The sequence below is a fragment of the Ornithodoros turicata genome, chromosome 10 (assembly GCF_037126465.1).
Source record: "Ornithodoros turicata isolate Travis chromosome 10, ASM3712646v1, whole genome shotgun sequence".
Taxonomy (NCBI): Eukaryota; Metazoa; Arthropoda; class Arachnida; order Ixodida; family Argasidae; genus Ornithodoros; species Ornithodoros turicata.
Genome location: NC_088210.1, coordinates 11531293 through 11554706, shown reverse-complemented (window position 1 = coordinate 11554706; position 23414 = coordinate 11531293). Strand labels below are relative to the sequence as shown.

The window sequence follows — 23414 nt, the reverse complement described above, 5'->3', positions numbered from 1 at the left end:
AGATCTCGCCGTCTGCAACTGTCTGGTTTGAGTGTCAGCGGTACAAATAATAATAATAATATTATTATTAATAATAATAATAATAATAATAATAATAATAATAATAATAATAAAAGATCAACTGGTATTTTGGATCTGTACGCTTGCGTGCCAGGTACAGGGTGTGTCAACTAACATGCTTCAAGATATTAATTAGATAAGAGGCATTGGCTAACTCTTAAAATATTGGTTTATAAAGTGGTTAACCGTTGTGTGTTTCTTTCGCTCATTTCGTCGCAACGCCTGAACTAATTGAAAGGAATGTATCTGGCAGGAACATTACTCCAAACAACTCTCCTGTACGAGTTGAGTTGAGTTGAAAAGAAAAAGAAAATGGAGAAATAGGGCACTCATTACGAAGAGCCGGCTACTCCAGATCACTTAGGAAAACAAAAATGGCGATCTACAATGAGCACAATGAGTGACAAAGACACTCAGTCAGTCACTCACACACATTGTCCACACATACACACGCTCGACACATTTCGCTCGAAATCGTTGTATGTTGCGAAGGTTGTCTGTATTTTGCCGCGAAACTTTCAGCATCCACAGGGAAGAGAAAGCCACACATCCGCTGCTGACGTGGCATGACGTTCCGTCCGAGGTGATCACGTGGGAGCGAGGATGACAGCCAACAGGAGGCCGCGAAGCCACTGCTGCTGCTGCCTGGCCTATAGTCTGGCAATGAGATTGGTCGGAACGCCCTCGCAACGTTACAGCTTTGTTACATGGGGTCTTTATGCGCGGCAATTTCAAGTCGCATGCATCCCAGTGCTTTGCGAAAAATTTTATCGTGCAACTTCCCACAAAGGGATTAATGAATCCCAGCGGCTGTGCTCTCTCTGAGGTTTCCCCTGCGTTTTCCGAAGACGTTCCAGACGAATGTGGGCACAACTCCCCATGAAGAGGGCCCAGGACGCATACTAACCCCCCTGTCCCCCACTCCTCCCTGCTGTCCTCTCTCCATCCGTCCACATCTGTACACCGCACAGAGCCACAGTGGCTAAGCGCCGCTTGGTAGAAGAAACTTGGTAAAGTACACTCTTAAAAATGAACTTCACCGCATAGCACGCTCTTAGCCAACCATAATCTCGAATGATATCGTTATCTGCCCTGATTTGTTGAAAACGGTAGGCGTACGCCTTTTTTGTGACAATTATGAACAGCATAAGTGTCACAAAAAAGGCATACGCCTCCCGTTTTCAACAATTGAGGGCAGATAACGATATCATTCGAGATGATGGTTGGCTAGGAGCGTGCTATGCGGTGAAGTTCATTTTTAAGAGTGTAGGACATGCATTACGGTTTCGAACTAAAAGTATACGATCTGATCCGTCAAGATTGAAGAATCTTTCTTTTATTCCGTGTTAGCGCCGCGAAGCAACTGTGGCTATAGGCGGCGTACGGATGTGGACAGATGGAGAGAGGACAGCAGGAAGGAGCGTGGGAAAGGGGGGTTAGTATCCGTCCTGGACCGACTTCAGGGGGAACTGTGTGCCGACATTCGTCTGGAAAGTCTTCGGAAAACCCAGGGAAAACTTCGGACAGCACAGCCGGTGGTAGGATTCGAACCGGCCACCTCCCAGTTTTTCAGCACGACCTTGGCTACCACCAAGGAGCGCGACGTCTTAACCTGCTCGGCCATGCCGCTGGCATAGAACAATCTCTTTGCCGTGTATTCACACGACCGACGTTCTCCGAAGAAGCGGGAGACGCGAAAAACGTCATAGCTTTCTGAGCTCTCAACGTCCAGTGTTCACGTACACTGCTAACCGTAGGGAATATCCTGCGACACAGCCACAAGATATTCCGTAGCAGACGACAGGAAAGACGCCGACGGTGTCGTACGCTAAGCGTCGTCTGCTAAGTGTACAGGATATTCCGCGGCATGTGAATGCTCAACATAGCACTGGACGGAACTCCGGCTCTGTATGAGCAGTGTTTTCGCTTTTTCTTCCACTAGAATCTTCCGTGAGCATGTCGCTCGTGTGAATACACAATTAAAGGGACGGTCGCATTCAGAAACTATGGTTCGTAATTTTATTCCTCGTTCACCACTGACCACGGTGCCGAGAATTCCCCCGCGAAATAGTGGCGGAGTTTGACCGCTCTTCGATGGAATGCATGACAAGAGCAGACGCCGGATGTTGAGAGTATGCAGGAATCCCCTCTCCTGAAAAATGCCATAAACGTCATTCCCTACACCACCAATGGACATTTTTCGCATGCGCGCCGTATCCTATCGGCTGTCCAGGGAACTACGCTCGGAGCGCGTCAAAACAGATCCACGTGGGTAGCACAAAGGACCAAAACTGGTCTGGAGTGGGACCGACGAGCTCGCGCCGTTCGTGCGGTCTCCCCACTGGTCCCCACTTCTGTCGTCTCCGTACTGCGCCATCTAGTGAAGACGGAGATAACCCACTCCGACGCCTCAAAGTCATGCGCGTGCGCATAAGCCGTTGTGAAAAAGGTCTATTACAGCACGACCTTGAGAAAAGGCAAGGCTCTTAGGAGCGTCCTCTCTAGCATCCCGATATACGTGATGTAGCCTCTCTTTGTAGCCTCGTCCAAGTGTTGTACTTCGTGGTATTTTCATTAAATGTGTTCCTGGTTTTGGGTTCGTCTTGTCCACATCGTCGCGTATTCGTGTCTTCGTTTATCTTCCTTCAGACTCAAGGATAAGTTCTTTTTTTTCATTCAAGGAAAGTTTTTTTTTATTCCTTGTTAGCGCCGCGAAGCAACTGTGGCTACGAGCGGCGTACAGACGTGGACAGATGGAGAGACGACAGCAGCAAGGAGTGGGGGACAAGAGGGTTAGTATGCGTGCTGGGTCGACTTCAGGGGGAACTGTGCCGACATTCGTCTGGAAAGTCTTGGGGAAAACCCAGGGAAAACCTCAGACAGCACACCCGGTGACAGGATTCGAACCCGTGTCACCTCCCAGTCCCGGCGTGGAAAGCGATCATCTTAACCACTATGCCACGGGAGCTGCTCTTGAAGGAAAGGGGTGCCCGGCGGCGGCGCTGGCGTCTGGACGGCGTCTTTCTTCTCTGAACGCCGCCCTCTCACTCCTCCCGTTAGGGAGTGACGTCACGCTGATCTCGATGTCGCCGGAGCCTCCGCAGGTGCTACAGCAGCGCTGACCTTTAAAATTCGTCATTGTAATACCTAAGCACTATTCGGGCGAAACAACTTAGCCAAGTAGGTTGTCAGCCGGTGCCCTGCATGGTGGCATCTGTTTAATGGATGGAAAGTAGAAAGAGGAAGCTAGACAGAGCGTGTAGTTGGTTGCGTGACTATGCAAACCTGGCTGTGCAACGCAGCTGCGCGCTGCTAAAGTTAGACCGTGCTGATCTCGTCTGCATGGTTTGTACAAAAAAGATTTCGCAACTGTGTGTGTAACCGCGGTTACTTCGTTGCGTTCAAAATGCTGATTTTGATATTTATCGAGTGCGATAAAATAACGGCACTACGGTTGTCCTGGTCGGGACTAGGATACGGATTGTATCGCTTACATTGTATCGCACTGTACCTCTTGTACATTGTATCGCAAACAGTACCTCTCTTTAGTACATAAAAGTCTGAGCGCTGGCGGCGTGGAGCTGGCACACAGAAAACGACGCATAGCGCAAACCGACTCGATGGACTCAAACTCATCCGGAATCAATCGACATTGTATGTTAAGTCGTCTTTTCTTGTTCCTAATACCTAGCATTCAAAGAGTATGGAGTGTCTCAATGGAATGGCCTCTATACGTACGGCATTTTATCAGTTACCAGGACCAGTAATTTCCCCACACATCCACCTCTGGGGTGAGGTACCGCAAGGAAGTATATGTCTACGGGGATGTGCAGGCATGTTTATGGGCGTGTGGGAAGGTTGAATGTACACTCCCTTCGGGGGGGGGGGAGTGAAATCCTCTCTATTAACGGCATTTTATCGGTTACAAGGAAGGTATCAAGATCCGCTGGTACGAACATTGAAGACGTTCCTTAGTAGGATCCTCAGTAGCTTCAGTAGTGCATTGAACATTCGCTACTGCCCTCAGTGCAACTCCTCCGTAGGGCACCGGCAAGGCTACTGAGGGCGGCACTAACGAATCGCCTCAATATTCGTGGTGCAGGCAGACCCAGCTACTGCAGAAGCCCCTCACTTCCGGTGTGGGGGGGATTGGTGCATTAAGAAATTTTTGCGTACAGAAAAAGGTCAACAAACACAAGACGCATGCGCATAATGACCCCAAACATATTGAACAGCGTCTACTTACGGCATTGTGTAATTACAAAAACGACTATAGTCGTTTTCGCCGGACTTGTTCCAGAGGGAGTCCGATAACATGCCATTCGTCAATCTCGTCGATAAGCACAAGCCGCAAAAACCACACACGAAAACCGCCGAACAAGCCCTCGATCCTGTAACAACACGTCTTCACTTGAACGTGCATCAACCTTACCTGAGCATCCTTCAAAGAATCTAACATCACATCTGGACAACTACACGACCGATGGTGATTCATCAGAGACGTTGCATAACAAGGCCGTCGGGCTGTGAGCTATCCGTGATTCGAGGAAGCTGCAATCCGACTTTTCATCATGGAGGCACAGAAGTTCAAAAGCGCAGTGTGTACAGAACTGTGTCGCCGGCCTTCGGGGCAACTGCACTATACAGCCGCGTGACTATACCGGGAGTAATACGCACCAGGATATATATCTGCACAGTTGTGGTCTTACAAACAGGTGGTGCACGCACATGCCGCAACCGCAGCCGCTTAAATAAGCAGACACACCGCTGGCGCACTGTACTGCAAGCTGTACGGCAGTCGGAAACGACTAAAAAAAAAGCAGCAATAAGAAACATTACTCGTCCATTTCACGTAATTTATGGCCTGTACATTTAGTTTGTTTCATAGTATTTTTGAATCCGCAGGGTTAGGCCAACAGAAAAAAAAAAAAAAAGGTCAATTAGCCATTCATAGCTCTGAAAGTCCCGTGCCAGCATTCGGTTATTATGTGAATTAGTATGTGAACGCGGAATGTGCGTTTCACCTAACTGTCGCATTTTATGTACCCTACTCGTTTAATCATACGAGCGACATTCTCCAGAATACACGAGCAGAAGATGAGCAAAACGTCGCAGCTTTCTGCTGTCACTCACTTGACCACGAGCGCCCAAAGTCACGTTCGTTTCGTGCCCTTCTATAATCATGAAGAATATTCCGCGTCTCAGCCACAAGATATTCCCTAGCAGACGACAAGGGCAATAAACGCGTAGAAAATCGGCATCGCCAATAATGGAACTCGATCCTCCGTCTGCGACGGCACGCATCTCCGCCAGGGAGACGGCCATGCTGGGAGAGGTCACGTGCCAACGAGAACCAATAGGAATCATAGGGGGTGACATAAACCCGCCATGTCTGTAAATACCCTCGAGCTGGTGCATTTCGCGAAATCGCCATCTTGTCGTGATCACAAATCATAGGCAACGTCATTTTGAGGTCACGTGACTTGCCGACAGGTTTGCCGACATATTTCCGTCGGCATAGCGTCAAGCGATGAACGTATTTTGGCGCTACTTCCGCGACATGGTGGCCCATTTCTTCTTAGTATAAGTACATCGGCTGCGTGCGTCTTAACACGGGTTCGTCATCAGATCCTTGGAAGTGGTCAACAGCACGAGCCGTTATGTGCAAATCTGTTCTATTATATCGTACGCTATTGTCTTTGCGTACGTAAGGGACAGCGTTGGCGGTTCGGCGCACGCGCAAGACAGAAGCAGAGCTTTGCGCACCGCGCAGAACCCCTACGCTATCCCTTACGTACGTAAAGGCGACGTAAGGATTTGCGAAGGCAAAGGCGACGGCGTACGACGCACCAAAAACGCTCTATTGTCTATTCAGACGGACGCACTCGCATACGCACACTTATCCTCCTCACCCCCCTCTCACATGCATCTTTCTCTCACAAGCTTACACACATGCAGGGCAGTAGCACATCTCGGCTTGGTTACTTCGGACCAAGTGCTTGACTCACTGTGTGCATGTGTGCTTTAGGCATGAGGTGAGTGGGTGCGTGTCCCGTCCTTCCGTCCGAACGCGGTCCTTGGTATGTCGCGGGGAGTCCTGCTGGCGTCGTGGCTGGTAATGCAGAAGTGTTACTTTCAGTATAGGCCTATCCCTGTTTAGAAACAAATGACGTCACATGGTACAACAGCGCCGCCAACTTGGTAGAGTGGAACTACAATAGCAGAAAATCAATAAGTCACGAGAAAGCCACGTTTAAATGTGGATTTTCATATCGTAATATTTTATTTTGTAATTCTTTACATATTATTAGTTGTATGGCCTTGTTCTGCTCCATTTTACCGGTAGCCCTTCCTAAAGATGGCTACTGGGCTCTTCCATCCTCTGGAGCCTGAAGCGCACGACTAAGTCGTAATAACAGACCACATTTCGCATAAGATTACGACATTGACTTTCAGACGATGCGACTCTTGGGGTGAAGTCTTCTTTTCTCTCCGCGGTGGACTGGGAACGCGAATGTAGACACGAAAGCAACTAAAAACGTGACCTCGTTTGTGTGTGACACTAATACAAAGAATCCACCAATGACCTTCGTGAAGGAATATGGCTTTGGGAAACGGTGGTGTTCTCCGTGAGAGAACTGATGTTCTCAGGCTGGAACAACATAGAAGGGACAAATACATACAAAGCCTCAATTTGCCTAAGAAATTCACGATGAAAGATGAAAGTCACTGAAAAGGTTAGCCAGCTGTAGGGGTGGGTTCGACTCCTACAGCTGGCTAACCTTTTCAGTGACTTTCATCTTTCATCGTTAATTTCTTAGGCAAATTGAGGCTTTGTATGTATTTGTCCCTTCTGTGTTGTTCCAGCCTCAGAACATCAGTTCTCTCATGTTCAACAGTTGCCGCCTGCGTCGATCCCGTCGTATGAATGTGTGTATGAGTGTGAGTGAAAGGAGGATGAGTGAGAGAGAGTGGCTGGTTTGTCCCTTCAGATGACGCACCCTTGGAAGTCGCTGAGAAGGCGTGTTAGCTTAGCTCGATTGGTAGAGCCCTAGACCGGCAATCCAGAAGATGTGGGTTCGACTCCTGCAGTGTTCTCCGGCCGCGCTGTTTCGGTTTCCCCATGTCTACCAACGTCATGATTACGTCACCGTGACGTTTCTTCGGTAGAGGCCTATTTTCGAGTGTTGTCCTTCTGAGCGACTGCCTCACGCTCCCCTGTTCGACTATCCTATATTTACGTCTCACCTGAGACAGTCGGCACGACGCTCTTGAAGGCTTTGATACGCGAGATGATTTCCATCACAAAGGACCACCGTTGAACCACTTCGTTGAACCTCTGTTCATCCTTCTTACCTCGAACATTTAAGTGGGTTGCAACCCCTACATTTAGTTTACATGCTCCTAACAATTTTGGGGCAATTGGGACAACAAGGCCCCGATCTGATATCAAAGTGGACCTGGTTAATAAAACATGACTTTCCCGTGCTTTTTCTATTACTTATGTACAGCTGTACTGCATTCGGGTTTCTGTACCAGCATATGGTAACTGATTTTAAATACACGGTTTGTCAGAAAGAAGAAAATAAAGTCATTTATAGTCATAAAGTCATTTGTCAGAAAAAGAAAAGAAAAAGAAGACAAGTTTTTTTCTTATAAACAAACAAACAAGAAAATACAATTTACAATTTAATTTACAATTTACAAAATACAAGTTTTTTCGAACTTGCTGTGATACATAGACTTCGGGAAGCCTTCCACCAAGATAAAGCAGCCAAAGCTTCGCAAAATACATTCGTGGTACGTTGTAAAGCACGAAAGACGACTATTCCGAAAGCAGACTTGTACTTCTGGTACCAAACTGACCCCTCCCGCTTCGCTTTCCTTGTGTCTTCCGGTGACGTCACCGGTGTTTCGCTTGCAGTGGATGAGATAGCCATTGCATCAGCTGCCCACGTCGCATTCGAAAGCATCTCGAACTTTGTCTACGGACGTGTCTGCGCCCCGACCTACTCTATACCAGAGACCTGGACAAATGGCAACCGCCTATGGGAGAGCCGGGTCATGGGTTAGTTACGCTAGTGATCGCTACAAGCGCCACATAGCGTTACTGGGGGGAGGAAATGACATGTGCACTACTATCATCACCAACCGTCTAAGCACGCGCTTCCCTCTTCCGTACCTCTTCGTCGTTGTCAACACAGCCCATCGTACATTGCCGTAGTTTCGGCAAATCACGTGGTAACGAATAGTGCTAACTAGCGCCAAATCCCATAGCGCCGCGGCGATTGCCAGAATTACTACCCCGGCGCTGGGAGCTTTGCGGTTGTCCAGGTCTCTAGTATAGTAGTAGGTCGTGGTCTGCGCGCTATAGGATTTCCGCGGGTCATTGCAAATTAGAGGAGGAAATTGTCATATTAGACGGACAGTTTCCTGGACAGACGCTTGTGGGCTATCCACGCTTTCCGTAATTTCCGATCTCTCGGAAACCGAAGGAACGAGAGCGCCGGGATCTTTCACCCATGTCCTCTTATACGGTCGCCTGATGCGCAAGTCATGCCACTCACGATGCAGATAAAAGCGGACGGCAACGGATAGCACACGATAGCAGCGAGGTCACGCGAACGTTGAAAATCAACAGCAAGCAAGCGCCGACGTTCCTTTTTATGAGCACAATCACGTGACCAAAACCTTCTTGACGTGACATTGTTGCCTGAATTCATCGTGCTGCGCGGAGCAGACGACGAGATTCTATTAATGTCAGGTCCCCCAAACTCACCTCGGAAAACCGTGCAACTAAGAAGGCCGCCACTAGATACCCCACTGTTGCCGTTCCGGATCACTTCGGCGCGCTAAGTTTAGCGGCAAAATGTTTTTGTTGTTTCTGCGAATGAATTTAGTCTTTATATGTTCAAATAAAACGCGTATAACAACTTTCTCTGTCGTGTTTCATTTTTTGGTCCCGTTTTTAAACGTGTTGAGCGATCGGAAGGATCTACTGCACGGCTGCGTGCATCACATAGCGTACCTGTCGTACCAGGCACCGCAGGCGCTGCAGTCGTCCATTTCTCCTTCGGTGACTTGGCCTGGCTTGGATTGTGCTTCAACTGGATCTTTAGCGCGCTACAATCCACGCAAGCCAACGTCTGGTAACAATGGGGTATCTAAGGGCGGCCTCCGGCATTGCACGCATCGGGATAGGAACAAATACATGGGAAAATGGCGACCTTGGGGGACCTGATTAATGTCTTTCGATGCTCCAGAAGAAAACGTTTCAGGTGACATTCACCTTGAGCGACCGCGATTCTGCACGCACTGCCAGCTCAACGATGTCTTTGGTGCGGTCACCACTTTTACACAATCACCGCGAGCGATCGCGCAGAACAGCCAGGTGCATGTCCACAACAACGTTTCTCGATCACTTTTCAGGACAGCGTGTCTGAGTGTCGTTATGATGCTTCGCACTTGACCAGCTCCACAGGCGTTCACCCAATACCTCTTGCACGAGGGCAAGTAATACGCTTTCAACATCCCAGCGCGATAATCTACGTGGATTTTTATCAGGAGTGTACCTGCCTGTAAGTGCCCGATTTCGTTCGAGTGGACTGATAAGGTGGGCAGAGAGCCATGATAGTAGCTCCTCGTATATCGGCGGACAGTCAATAGGAAATGCTGAGTCCAGTTACCACCATTGTTCAAGAGATTAGGAGATAGGCGTCCCAGTGCTGTGCTTCACACATCTTGCGTTGTATTTCATGGTCCAATTTTAAAGGCGCACGGAAGGCAGCCTCGAACATAATAGAGCGTTTTAGTACCTCGTATGCTGTAGCATTTGCGTACGTAAGGGATAACGTTGATGGTTCTGCGCTCGCCCATAACAGAAAGAGAGCTTCGCAGAATCCCCAACGCTACCCCTTACGTACGCAAAGGCGATAGCGGACGATGTACTAAAACTCTCAATTTTTACAACGACAGCTGTATATGCGGACTTGAGCATCTGGTAGCGTGCGTGCGCTGTCCGTCGCAGATATCGCTTTCTCCTTCTCGTCGTTTCTGGCTCGTTGTGCTTTCTGTTCTTCGCTCATTTGGGATCTTCTTCCTCTTTCCCCTTCTGCATGACTAGCATTGCCTTCTACACTCATTTTAGGGGGGGGGGATCTATTAAAGTATTTTGACAGAAAATTCATTTGGGCTGTTCTACGCTGGTTTGCCTGTGCTTGTCGTGCCCTCTCTTCTTTGGTCCTTCAGGCTTTCCTTTCTCATTTCGCCGCTGCATGTAGCTGTCGCTGTATTTCAGCTGCGAGTACCAAAGGTTGCACAGATACTCGAACTTTTTTACCGCGTGATATTAACACACTTCAGGAGTTGCCACACAAAATATTTCCTTTGGGAAGCGTGCATTTCCTGAGGAGATTACTTTGCAAGAGTGCGCGCACCAGCGCCGACCTTTCTCGGCTCCTTCTCCCGCGTTGTGACGTCAGATCAGCCGAGCGCCCTCATTGGCGGTCGGGGACCGTCTGCTGAAGTGGACGGCTCTGCTTCACATGCGGGACGGGCGCGAAATACAACCGCAAAAAGAAGGAAAGGCGCGCGTCTCACCATTGGCCGGAAGTCGTGACGTCACAGGCTGACAGCCCAGAGAATGTGCCTTTTTGACCCGCGACAATGAAAGCTCTCTTGCACACCAGGATTGCACGCTGTACTCCTACTTTTAGTGCGAATATATTACTTATAATTATTATATGCTTATTATAGTACTGTTATAATATTACTTTTTTAGTGCATCTCGGGGCCTTGTAGTCCTAATTTGAGCTCCCCGCTTTCCTGACATTGTTTGTTCTTTCTTTCCATCCCTTATCCACTCTCCTGGAAACACCATTATGCACCCGCCACACGGGCAGTCTCCAATGACCATTCAAATAGAGCCGTTTATGGTGAGAGTTTGGCCTGTTTTGGAGCGCGTCAATTGACGTCACACGATGGGCGGCACCAAGGTCATTGCCGCCATTTTGGAGTTGAGCGACGTCATAGAAATCTTCCGGTGTTCAATCCGCCATTTTGAAGCGGAGGCACGACCTTCAAATAACTCCGTGCCACAGCGACTCGCCTTTCGTTCCGGTCGAGTGTGCGGAGTCATGAGGGGTCTGACGTCACGGCGAACCCCTATCTCCGGACGGCAAAAGATCAAAGAAATGCCAAACTCTCTACATTGAACATGCGCTTAGCACCACCCTGCGTGCAACGCGTCGACCTGTCAGGGAGCATTGGATCCAGTGCTCTTGGAGAAGTTGACACGTCACACACTAGGTAGCGCTACGCGCGTGGTCAATGGGCATGCGTTTCAATGATCATTGAAGACTTCCCGTGCGACAGGGATATTAAATAGTTCCGACGATGAATCATGGGGGTGATAGTAGATCGGAAAGTGCTCACATAGCCGCCCCGAAAACATGGTAAGCCAATTACTTGGTTCCTTTGAATTGGATGACATCACGTTGTTGACCTTCGATTTTATGGCTTCCTTTGTCGAATCATTTGCGTGGAGTGCTCCGGATATAATACTACGACTGCCTAATTGTCGAAGACCATCATGGGAGCACTACAAGGCCGCAAAGGGAATCGAGAATATAGTCTAATTGTCTTGTACTACGTACTAAAATTAGCTTCTACTTCCTACGTGTGCCGCGCTCTTTTTCGACCCGGATTACACCCAACCGCTTCCCTGTAAAAAAAAAAAAAAAACACCCGAAAAAGAACTCTGCGAAGGACATCTTGAATGAATTTAAAGTACACTCTTAAAAATGAACTTCACCGCATAGCGCGCTCCTAGCCAACCATAATCACGGATGATATCGTTATCTGCCGTGATTTGTTGAGAACGGGGGGCGTACGCCTTTTTTGTGACACTTATGCTGCTCATAATTGTCACAAAAAGGCGTACGCCTCCCGTTTTCAACAAATCAGGGTAGGTAACGATATCATTCGAGATTATGGTTGGCTAGGAGCGTGCTATGCGGTGAAGTTCATTTTTAAGAGTGTAGGAAGGTTGACGTGCAGACGGGCAGAGAACATTATGAAACTGATAAATAGCAAAGAAGGGAGGCATTCACTGTCTGTTCTGGGATAGCAAATCCTGATATTGTTGCTTTAGTGGCGGTTCAGTGAAGCACAGGTGATGCAACGTCGAAGCTGCATCAACCAGCTGCTCTTTCTAATGGCCTTTAGGTCGTCTTATTTCGCTTCTTCGAACAACATGACGTTGCTTGCCGGAGGAAAGCAATATTTCCGCAGCTGGATTTCTCTACGCTTTTATCAAGGTTAGAGAAGTTTTTGTGCCATAGCTTCGATTGGTTTATCGCTGGCCCTCTGGAGCGGGTGGCTGACAGTCGGAGAAATGAAGTAGTTTTTTTTTTTGTGTGTGGGGGGGAGAATTTATGTTAGTTATGTCGTCGGGAGACAAGTTCAATTTCTCCTCTTTTAATGCGTCTGCATTAGAGTCCTCGCCGCGAAATAATAACGGCGTGGTCTGTCTGCGGCCACGGAAGTGGAGTGAAGCACTCCGAGAGCAGAGGAGGAGAGCACGTTGGGAAGAGGAGGCGCGTTGCGGAGAGGGAGAGTACAGGTGGAGCGCGCGCGGAAGTAGGTCACGAGGAGAGGAGGACGGCGCGGCGCGTTGAGTGGAGAGGGAAGAAAAGGGTGCGTGGAGAGCGCGACGTGGCGCGCCGGCAGTGCAGGGATGCAGGTGCAGCTGTTGTGGACAACCGGTTCAGACGTGTCTGCGTGGGCGCGCCATGGGTTATGAAAGCTGTGCGGAGGAGCGGCGTCGAAAGAAGGCTGAGGCTGCGAGACGGCGCAGCGAAGCTGCGAGGAAGAAGCGAGGAATCCCAAAAGGCTCGTTTGACTGTGGATGCTGTCTTGCGTTGGCGTTGTGTAGGGTCGTGTGAAGGGTTGCGTAGCGGTGTGAAAGGAAGTTTCCAAAAGGTTTTCAAGGTTTTTCATACAAACAAACAAATGAAATACAGTATTCGTTGATTTTCTGCCGACTCTATTTACGATGCAGTTTTAGAAACAGTATAGTAACAACGCACAATAGTAGGACAAATATATGAATTATACATCCAACACAGTTATGCTCGCAAAAAGAAAAGCAAATAAATACAGAAAAAGTATCTCTCCTTTACCTCAACGTATAGCGTTTATTCCTATAGCGGCAAACAGGATATCGGAATTTTTGCACCAGAGCCGATAGTGAATCGCGTGTCATACACATACTCGGTCGACATGAAATGTAGTCAGTAAATGTTACACTTCTTACTGCATCTCTGGAACACACCGACTTGTTGAAACTTACGTTCATTGATTGATTGAATAAATGAAGATGATGAAGTGGATGAGTAGAAAATTGCGAGATATTCAAGTCACAAAAAGTTTCTGTGGGGAAATCCCGAGTACCAGAAAACGTTATAAAGTTTATCAGATTGATAATAATTGGGTGTTTACGTCGCGAGACAACCGAGATCATGAGCGACGCCACAGCGGTCGGTCTGTGGATTGCTTTTGCCCACCTGAGGGTTCTTTAACGTGCGATGAAAGCTCATCACACGGCTCCCCGTATTGAACGTCCCTCGCGGAAGACGGCGTGTCTAAGCAACTTGTACCCTGCCACCAAGTTGCTGGCGTCCTCGGCCGGGTTCGAACCCGCGATCTCGGGATCAGTAGGCGAACACGCTACCGACTGAGCCACCGTGGCCGGTTTATCAGATTGAGATTCCTTTCTGTCTTTTAAATTCAAAGGATGCTGTATTCCGCCACGAAGTGACATAGCAAATTAAATGCGATGGACACGAGAAACGTACAGTTGCAGTTCAATATCCGATAAACAATAACGCGACTATCGCATCCGGAAACATGTGTTTGAGACCGGTACAGTAATGTGCGTCGCCGCTTCACAGTCAACTTTGCCAAGTTTATCTTCCGGAAACAGCTTACATATTAAATAAACGAATTTTAAAGCTTCGCACTCCCTCTGCAGGAAGCCCCAGCGATAGTAAAACCACGCTGCCGTGAGTCACACACACAGGAACGGAAGGCCACCGCAACGTACTGAGCGAAAAGTCATCGGTAAACACGACGACTTTCGATTACCAGCATGGGTTCCGACGCGACCAAGGCGCATGGAACACGGTGTTACCCTCATGGCTGTACGAACGTGTCCAACGCTCACCAGAAAAAAAAAACATTCCACAAGGCGATCACACCTGAAGTCGGCCCAGCACGCATACTAACCCTTCCTGTCCCCCACTCCTTCCTGCTGTCCTCTCTCCATCTGTCCGCATCTGTACGCCGCTCGTAGTCACAGTTGCTTCGCGGCGGTAATACGTAATAATAATAATAATAATAATAATAATAATAATAATAATAATAATAATAATAATAATAATAATAATAATAATAATAAAACAAGCCGATCACAGGCTCTCCGCGACCAGCAGACGCCTCCCTTCCCACCCACTGTTCGATCGCCAGGAGTTTGCAGCAGCTCCCTGATTGGCCTTGTCCGAGTGACGTTTTCTCCGCTTTTCAGAATGGGACTTCCGCAATAATCTCAACATCAGGACAGCTGCGGAACAACCGATCCGGTCTGCTCTTCCCGACAAACTGCACAGGAACAACTCCACCAATTCCCGTCGTATTTTTGGCGTTATTGTCTGTGATGAACGCGGAGCAAAACGACACTGTACTTTCGGAATCAAGTGCCAGTTAACACTAGGCTTAAAAAAAGGAGAAAAAATAAAGGTGTGTCCTGTTTATAGTTAACGTGCGTATAAATTAGACGTATGCACAGTGATAGACATATGATCATTAGGGAACTGCTTCAAACAGAACATCGCAGAATCCGGGATATTATGCTAAATTGTCAGTTGGACGACTATATCCACGACAGCTCCCAAGAAATAGCCAAACAGCGATTCGCACTGGTTGTGATCCAGGTCAGCGTGCACAAACTCATTGCCGCACATAATCGGTTCCACGGACGAGTCGAATTGCAAGCACTGCCGTGCCGTGCCGTCTTACTGAGACCATTGAGTACATTCTTTAGAATTGAGTACATTCTTAGACTGCTGTGTAACGTAAATTGCAGAGGCTGAACGAACAATCCAGAACCCGTGTCAGACGGGCAGTCCTTAATGACCATTGAAACCAACGAACACACGCGTGGCGCCACCAAGCGTGTAATGTGCCAACCTACCACGGAACCTTGGATCCAATATTCTTTGAGTAGTTGACCCGTTTTTCGCTTGGTGGCGCTACGCGTATGTTCAATGGTCATTGGTTTCAATGACCATTGAAGCCGTGTGACAGGGGTATAAGACAAACAGCACGTTAACCACATACTCTAAGAAAAATGAATGGAGTAAAATGATAAGTAATTGCAGTAATTGCTTCTAGTACCCTAGACTGCAGTTACTCCCCTTGTTAGTTCCCTGACCCTGAAGTTTACTCCCCAGGACTGCAAATTGTCAATGAACTTCGGAAATGCTCTTCTGAATGCAACAGTCTACGTAAATATGTGGTCCTCGTGAATTTGATTGAATAAAGCTATATAACTTAGCAATTTTCCGCCCACACGGATGAAGAAATAGTTAGTGGTTCTTTCTTGCGAAACTGTGCCCTATGCATGTCGCAAGATTTCATATCACTCGACATGTCACGGTTGACGGTTTACTGATTTGAAGCATTTTCATTCATGCACACGAATTATGTAACTACAGGACTGTTAGAACCGAGTGTGAAATGCAGTCCCGACTCTGTGAAATTCATTGAGTCCCGTGTGTTTACTCCCGCAAGAGACTAATTTTTGGGGCAATGCATTTTGTTCCCAAAATGTCTAAAATCACTCACTTTTTTTTCCTTAGAGTGCACCAACTTCCGGCGGCACTCGTTGACTTTATCAAGCTCCCACCGTCGTTTCGTGAACTTTTGTCAACCGTTTTCCACGGCTTTCGTGCCCCTGTCACGCGGGCAGTCCTGAACGGTCATTGAAGCCAACGGCCATTGAACATGCGCGTAGCGCCATCAAGCATGTAACGTGCCAACCTGTCAGAGAGCATTGGATTCAATACTATTTGAGAAGTTGACGCACTTTCGACTTTGTGGCGTATGCGTATGTTCAATGGCCAATGGTTTCAATGATAATGGAAGACTGCCCGTGCGACGGGGGTATCAGACTGCTGCGCGTACCGAAGACACTTCACATACTTTAAGAGCGTCACTCTGAGAGATAAGGTCGATCCCAGAATCAAGTGCTTCGAGAGACGCATGAGAGCACGAACTGCAGCACACTTCCATCTTTTACACGGGGCTGGGGGGCCTGCATGAGATGCTAAGTGAAGTTATTGAACCGGTTATAGCCCGGACTAGCTACGACTTGTAGTTGGAGTACCGGTCAACCGCCAATCGCCTCCTGCCCTCGTCCAGCTACAGTCGTGACGCTGCCCACAAGTGTGAACGCGACCACGTCAAAGCCGTTCACGTTGTTACCGTCATCAACGGGTATGAAAAGCAAACATTACATCTCGATACACACATAATGGATCCGTTTCAACCGACCACCGCAACCATGCACTTGGGTGATATGAGAAACTCGAAGAACGACTTGATGCACGAGCGGGAAATCCAGCTTCTATACAAAGAATGATATCTCACCGTGGAAGCACACGTTCAGATGGTCTAGTCGACACGAGTTTACGTCGGGGTGCACAGAGGAACGCAACAGGCTATTATCGCGTGGAAGCCGACGAATGAAGGTATTGTTCAGACGGAGAAGCGACGAGGTCAGGTGATACTTTGGAGGGTACCCCGATAAGACTGGTCAAAATCAAGACCCACTTGATAACGTCGCTACGCCTTTAAACGTGGTCAATAAGATAAGAAACACTTGTTCGCTTCATGGAAAGATTGCTCGACAGCAACATGTTTCGCACATCACCGAAATTATGGGCGTATACAGACGGGTTTCTATTGGCTTCGAAGAAGCAGTTGAAATGTCATACGCTGTTGTTTATCTCTAACCCATCGCTGAGTTACTGCGATCATTGTACGAGGCTCTATCGAATATGCAAATTTCAATTTTTTGTTTTCATTCGCTACCCTCTCCATTTCATTTACTTATTTATTGTCATCAAACGAAAGCGCTCCTGTGGTAGGCTTCTCTTGTTCTTGCCCCTGATGAAACCGTACGCCGCCAAGCGGCGACGGCGCCTGATGACACATGACAACAAGTTACCATAGAAACCGCAACAGGCACTGCCTAGTATCTCTCTCTCTTTCTCTCTCTATTCTTCTTGCAGAAACACGGTAGGTCAACATTGCGCCTTCCTCGATTCCGTCACTGGCAACAAGCAATTGAAGGAAACGGGGAGGCAACTATCGCGCGCGGAAGGGCAAGAATGACAACGATAATTATGCTTGGCTGTATGTCATGATTCATGACACGACAATAGCCGCGGTTACATAAACGCGACAGAAGCTTATCGTATCCCTTAATCGCAGGGAATCCTCTCTCTCCGGGCCATGTCAACCAATAAGCTGGAGAGGACGGTGCGATAAGTGAAGACGATGCGCTGCTGTCTGTCGCATTCTGTCGCTGGTTGCACCTATGCCTCCATTTGTTTGCTATATGAGGGAACTTTTGCGAATGCCGCGGCGTCCTGGGCCCCGGTCTTCAACCTGTCGTTATCCTAGGGTGGTGGTGGTGAAGGGACGCGGCGTTGTCGACCTCACATAGGTGGGCAACGTCACGACTAACGCCCTTGGGGAATGTGCGTCCTGGGTCGACTTCTAAGGGAACTGCGCCGACATATGTCTGGAAGTGTTTGAGGGAAACCGAGGAAAATCCCCAAGCATTCGAACTCGGGTACCTTCCAGTCTCGACGTGACATGGTCAGCGCGCTAACCACTCAGCCACGCGAGCTGGTGTTATCTTATGATAACCTTGTTATCCCGTAACGTTTGCTTTTGAGCGCACGAACTTTAAATATAACGATAACGACCGCTATGCGAAAGTTGAAGATCAGGGCCCTGATCCGTAACATTTTACTCGGCGCACCAGAAAATCGGATAGCATGCAGATGAAAAAAAGAAAAGAAAGCGTTAACATTAAAACTTAAAAACCCTTTGAGAACTACCCTTTACAACCCTTCAACGATCCTTCGCAAACGCTAGCGCAAGACAACACCCGCAGCCAAACGAGCCTTTCGGGCTTCCTCCGGTTCAGCTTGGCGGCACGGTCTCGCAGCGTCACCCTTCTTTCGTTGCCGCTCCTTCGCACAGCTTTCATAACATATGACGCGCCCACGCAGACACGTGCGAATTGCCTTCTCCTTCCCTCTCCACTCACCGCGCACGCGCCCGGCGGTAGCTGGAGACAGCACTGGATCTAGGCGCAGTTAGGACGAGACGCAAAGGAGAGAGCGCGACAGGAGAGGCGCGTTGTCTGTCCCTTGTGTCTAGTCCTAACCGTGCTTAGATCCAGTGAAGTCATGTACCAACTAGCCCAGCAATCAACGCTTTTAAACTACAGACAGACCACGCCGAGATTCCTGCCTAGCGAGGACTCTAATGCCTACGCATTAAAAGAAGGGCTGCCGTGCGGTGTGCGATCGCCGTCAGTTTGTCATACGCTATGGAACAGCCATGGAGAGTGCGTCCGACGTCCGCGGATAGGGAGTTCAGAGCTCGCCTCGACGTGCCGCTGTAGCACGTGAACGACGTTGCACGTCGAGCGACCAAGCAGTCCAACGCGCACTGACTGCACGAAGACAACATGACCCAACAGTGAGCGAACCTAAAGCGGTTGCGATGAGGCGAAGCCGAGAAGATCCCAAAGTTGAGGAACAAGAAGTAAAGGCCAAGGGACGAAGGCGGGAGAGCGGACAAGTAAGCGAGCACGAAGCCGTGGCCAAGTGACGTAGACGGTGCCAGACACGCGTACTTGTAACGAGGGCGCGTCCGTCGGAGTTTGCACTGGCCAACGGGGAGTTCCAGGAGAAGTGTCTGAATAATGAGTTTGGACATGCTTGTGTTGTAGGCCGGTGCGCCGTGGTTTCCGTTCCGTTCCGTGCACCGTAGGCCGTGGTTTCGGACAGACGCGGCGCCCGCACGCGCGCAACACCGCGAACTGTTGTGCGTGGACGGTACAGCAATCGCTGTCACTCCTTCGCACGTGGGTGCGAAAACTCGTGAGTTTTGTTTTTCTCTCTCTCTTTCTATACCATTTTTGGACGTACGTCAGCACTTTTTTTTGCTAGAAATTCATTTAACATCACATCATGGAGGGCACATCGCATCCATATCACAACCAATCAACATCATAAGCCATCATCTGCCATAAACTACCAGCCCATCAACATTCTACTTCGACTTCAAAGCCCATCATAGACATTTGAAGTTGAAAACTCATCACGAGGACTTCCACCTTAAAACCCATCATATATATTCTGCACTCAAAAACACATATCTAGTGTATTTTGTTGGAAAAGATCAGCAGACACGGACGTGTCGTAAAAGAGCAGTGAAAAGACATCAGTCCCCACTTGAGTACCTTTACCGAAGCTACGATTACATCAAGCGCAACACATGATCCCCGAACGCCCCTCAGTCGGAACGTGATGGCTTGATGAGCTCAAGATCACGAGTTCGGACCCTGCTAGGGACTGTAGCAAGGCGGGGGAGGTAAACATTGCTTCCAGTACAGCGTGTCGCGGCGCACGTCAAAAGAACCCCCGGTGGTCGAAATTATCGGCAGACCTACACTGCGGTACATGCAACATGCCGCCATACTAGAGGCAGACAAACCATACACGTAACGTCACGGCACCATTATTTATCTCCAAAACAAGTATTCTGAGAAAGATATCCGATTTGAGACACGCCGCTGTCAAAGCACCGCACTTGCTCTCACTCCGTGACGTAGGAAGGTCGGCACACGCCTTATACCCATTATAATGCTGTGACGTATGCACTCGTGACCTGTGACGCAGGCTGCACTGAGGAGGAAAGCGCGCTCCGTGCACACGGGAATAGAACGTTTGCGTCGCATCTGACTGTAGGACTCACTTGTACAGAAGCGACACCTACAGCAGCCGTGGGGAGACTGGAGGCACGCGATCTCGTGCTGGTACACGTGTCCCTCCGGTGATAACAGATGTGGTTCCAGCGGAGAGATCAAATAAGTAAACACCTATTCCACTGTATAGACCTTTTGTTTTCGATAAGCTGTTACGTCGAAGAAATATCTGATAATGTGAACAATAATGAATGAATGAAAGGTGAGTTAATGCCTCTACATTGTCCTTTGTTCAAGTGCTGATACGGGTGCCAGGAGTAATAAAGGGTAGGTTCTGGTAGGTATAGATAACGCTGCAGACAATGCCTCGGATTATCACCGGAGATATTACTGCGAGACAACGATGACGCCTTTGGTAAACAAAACTTGGAACATGGATGCAAAATATTTGCAGCGTGCGTCATTTTATGGAGATTACACGACCAATATTTGTAAGCCAGCATGCGTACGTTGCTTGCTGCGGGCATTCTGCGAAGTCATCAATGATGCGTAAGTGGGCAGGTTGTCATAAGCCAAATGTAGCCATTAGCGGACGAGGAACAACACATCCCTGTCTCTTGAGGCTGTCATAGCAGACAAGAAGCGGACCGCACCGCTAACAGCTGCCATAAACTCTTCCCGAGGATCCCTACATCCCACGATCCGGAACACAGCAGGAAACTGTTTTCAGATTACGGCCGTGAAATCCGGCATTTCCAGCAACGCGTCACTTCTCACAACCCTGCCCCGTCAAAGACCACAGCTAAAAGCAGGCAAACTTGCTTCACAGACTGAGATGCAAGGCTGCACCAACACCTGCCTTCCGTTACAAGATTGTCCTCACGCCATCTTCTCGTTTCAGCCATAGCGACGTGTTGCACATCGTCATGGATTGCCCCGAGCACCAGGTGACACGGGAAGCAATGATAGCGCAGTCAGAAGTCTGTAGAGGAGGTGGAGTTCCTCTGCATGAGTCCCGACCGACGGTGATGGTATGCCACGGAGAGGCGATGACGGTGGCCTATCTCCATGGCCGCGCCGGTGGAACTGAGGCAGGTGCTCCAGGCGCGTGGCCATCTTCGTCGTTGTCCACGGCCCGCTACAGTGCTTCCCCGTCAGACGCGGAGCGGCAACAAGAAAGATCGAATCACGTCGACACAGGAGGGAGAAGCAAGAGCGACCATGGATGACGCGCACTGCTTGACATGTCCATTGCACGGCACAGCGCACGTGGCAGGAAGAGATCGATGAAAGGCGAAGTCGTTGAAGTCGTGGACGGACGCTGGAGTCGTCTGGGGTGCCGCAACCGGCACGGGAGCGAGAGCTCGTATGGTCCCAGGAAATGAGGCTACCTTAGCCGTGTTGACTGCCGAGACGCCGGCTGAAGCGTGCCATGGCGTCCGCTGCCGCGTTGCAACGTTGCTCAGTTGTCGCGGCCGGCAGCGGATAGTAGTAGAGTAGAAGTAGCTGCGTTTTGGAGCTTGGTGACGCCCGAGTTTGGGGCCTGCTACTCCATTTCTTTCAGTTGAGGAGTATGTTCCTCTTCTTCGCTTATATGTCGGCTGGGGGAGGGGGGTAGCTGAGATAGGTAGCTTGTTGATGATTACATTTATAGATTGCAGGAGGATTGTCCTTTGAACTCTGGATCTATCTGCATCAACATGTGTGCATCTGCGTCTGCATCAGTCAACATGCGGAGTTTCTTCTTCAGTGGATGCGAGTCGAGATGTGGAAATGAAGCGGTGGGTCGTCAGTGCGCCGGAAGCCATGGACAGCGCAGGTCGGTCACTGGAAGCCGTGAACTGTTGGGCGGATGGATGGTCAGTGAGCGGTCGGGTCATTGTGGGTCGGTCGGATCGGTAGCTGATTGGTAGCGTGGATGGAAGCGGTCGGCGTGTCGGGATGTGATCCTGATGATCCGGGTAATGTATGGTGGCTTCCAGGTATAGCGTGCCGTGGTAGTGCTCGTCGATGGTGTGGTCAGAAATCTGGGATGGTGAAGGGCCTAATTGCGCCGAACATGGTGTTCTTCGTTCGGGTCACCAAATGTGGGACAACCGGTTCGGCCAGTGCGGCCCTAGAGAGAATGTTTATTATTCGGAGCGCCGGCTCCAGAAGCGGGAGCGTGCTGTGGTCGGCACTTCGTTGTCTCTTGCCTTACGGCGCACTACAAGTCTATCCACATTGTCACATAGGAAGGCATTTTGTACCCGTAAGGTCCTTTCCACATCCGTAGGAGAGACAATTGACCAAGGCCTCACATGGTCATCTCACATGAAGACGCTTGTTACGAAAGCCTCCAGCCAGGTCAATGTCCTCAAACGTATCGCATGTGCGTCCTGGGACCCGTGTTGCCAGGACCTCCACCGGGTTCATACGGCTCTTGTTTTGGGCACACTGCGATACAGCCTCCCGATCCTTCATGCTCTCAGCTGCACCCAAGAGCTCCTGAACCTCCAAGCCCGCAGTCTCCGTGTTTGTCTTGGTGTCCCACGAACAATGGAGACATATTCCGCAGCCTATACCCATTCTTCGGGACTCAGCCACCCTCCACGTCTACGCCCGCTGTCTGACGCAACCCTCTCATCTCCTTCGCCGCATTGCTGTGAGTTGCCCTGCATCCGCTTTTGCCGATGCAGTTGCCCGCTTACGAGACTATCTCCCGTCCTCGACACCTGCCACTACCTTTGTGCCAGCAATGTGAACCTTACAACGGCCTCGCATTCACGCCACTATATCCGAAAACAGGCAATCAGCCCTGTAGTAGCCCAACAACTCGCTTTGGCCCACCTCACCTCTACCCATCCCCATTGCCGATACCTCCGTAATGTCTGACGCATCGGGCGCGGCCTTTTACGTTACCGATACAGACTATGACCAGGCCTACAAACTGCCCTTTCTCATGTCGTCCACCAAGGCTGAACTGTTCGCCATTCTTAGCGCCCTGGAATACATTACTAACTTGCCACCTGGGAAGTCCTCACCGACAGCAAGGCGTCACTCCTCCGCTCGATGTCGCCCCGGACCAACCTCATATAGGATATACCCAGCATGATCATTCAGATGTATAACAGACTCCGTGCCAATGGTCATGCTTTGTCCCTTCAATGGGTGCCCGGTCATGTGGGCCTGACCGGTAACACACGCGCAGACGCGGCTGCAAGACGAGCCGCCGCAGCTGCTACTCCTTCCACTGCACTCCCACCACTTCCATTTTCGGCTTGCCATTTAGCTATTCGCCGCCGGT

General features: G+C 49.4%; 1 protein-coding gene across 6 annotated transcripts in view; it reads right to left on the bottom strand.

The window, feature by feature from the left end:
• LOC135370325 (uncharacterized) overlaps positions 1-23414 on the bottom strand; it is a 161614-nt gene that overhangs the window by 63081 nt on the left and 75119 nt on the right. Inside the window, exon 1 of one of the 6 annotated variants that reach the window (XM_064604042.1) lies at positions 16768-16883. The exons of 3 other annotated variants lie outside the window; for them this stretch is intronic. The gene's annotated coding sequence lies outside the window, so the exon portion shown is untranslated. Of the gene's footprint in view, positions 1-15963; positions 16227-16767; positions 16884-23414 lie in introns of those variants that run through there. 2 more of the 6 variants (XM_064604047.1, XM_064604046.1) reach the window with 2 other exon arrangements.